Here is a 977-nt window from a genome sequence, read left to right as displayed (position 1 = left end):
CACTTCCTCCTGAACTCACAAACAACAAGAAGGGTGATGCAGACAGCAGCAGCAGTATCCGCAGTTCTGTGTGGGTGCGTGTGCCACTACTGATTGTGGTTACACTGGCCTGTATTCTTGTGTGCTGATTGTGGTGGTGTGGTGGTGTGGTGTTACTCAGGTCATCCTTTGTTTTCTTTTCTTTTTTGCATACATCCACACTACAGTCTAATTAATCTTCCACCTGTTGGGATTTTCTTCTTTCTTTTTTGTTGCTTCTTAATGTTATTGTGTTTTGTGTGTTTTTGCTCTCTTTGTGTTTATCCTATAATAATTATTATGGCTACTCCATTGTGTGTGTGTGTGTTCTTGGAGACTCTCTGTGTGTGCACCTGGGCTTGCACTGTGATAATGATGAACTGCTTTTTACAGTGGGAAGGAAAAGGAAATAATAATAAAAGATGAATTTATATTTATAATTGCTTGTACATATACATATATATAGACTTATACCCATAGGTGGTGTATATTTCTGTGTTTATTGTGTAAATTGGGTTAATGGTTAATATCTGTTTCTTCGCTTGATGATTTTGCTTGGGCGTTGAACCTTTTTTGAGATATTTGTGAGTGTGGGTTTTTGTTTTTTGTTTTTTTACTCTTACTGAGGTTATTGCGCTGTATTGCATTCTTTAACTGGTAGGTTTTGTTTTTGCGATGTGAGTTTCCATAGTGGTAATCGCTTCGTGTGCCCTAATATGTTTGATACTTCATTTATTTTCTTTTTTTTTTGCTTTTTATTTTTCTTTCTTTCTAGATCAGTGTTTTTACGTGCAACAAACCCTTGTCTCTCTCATGGTGATGATGCACCGTGTGATGTGTGTGTTGGCCGTTGTGCTGTGCTGCGCCTGCGGGTATACTATGACGGCTGCTGCTGCTGTTGATAATGACAGTCCCAGTGGCCGTGGTGTATCCCGTGGGGCTGTGGAGGTGTCGTGCGG

Source organism: Trypanosoma theileri (genome assembly GCF_002087225.1).
Source record: "Trypanosoma theileri isolate Edinburgh chromosome Unknown TM35_Tth_112_V1, whole genome shotgun sequence".
NCBI classification, from domain to species: Eukaryota; Euglenozoa; class Kinetoplastea; order Trypanosomatida; family Trypanosomatidae; genus Trypanosoma; species Trypanosoma theileri.
This window is presented reverse-complemented; position numbering follows the sequence as displayed.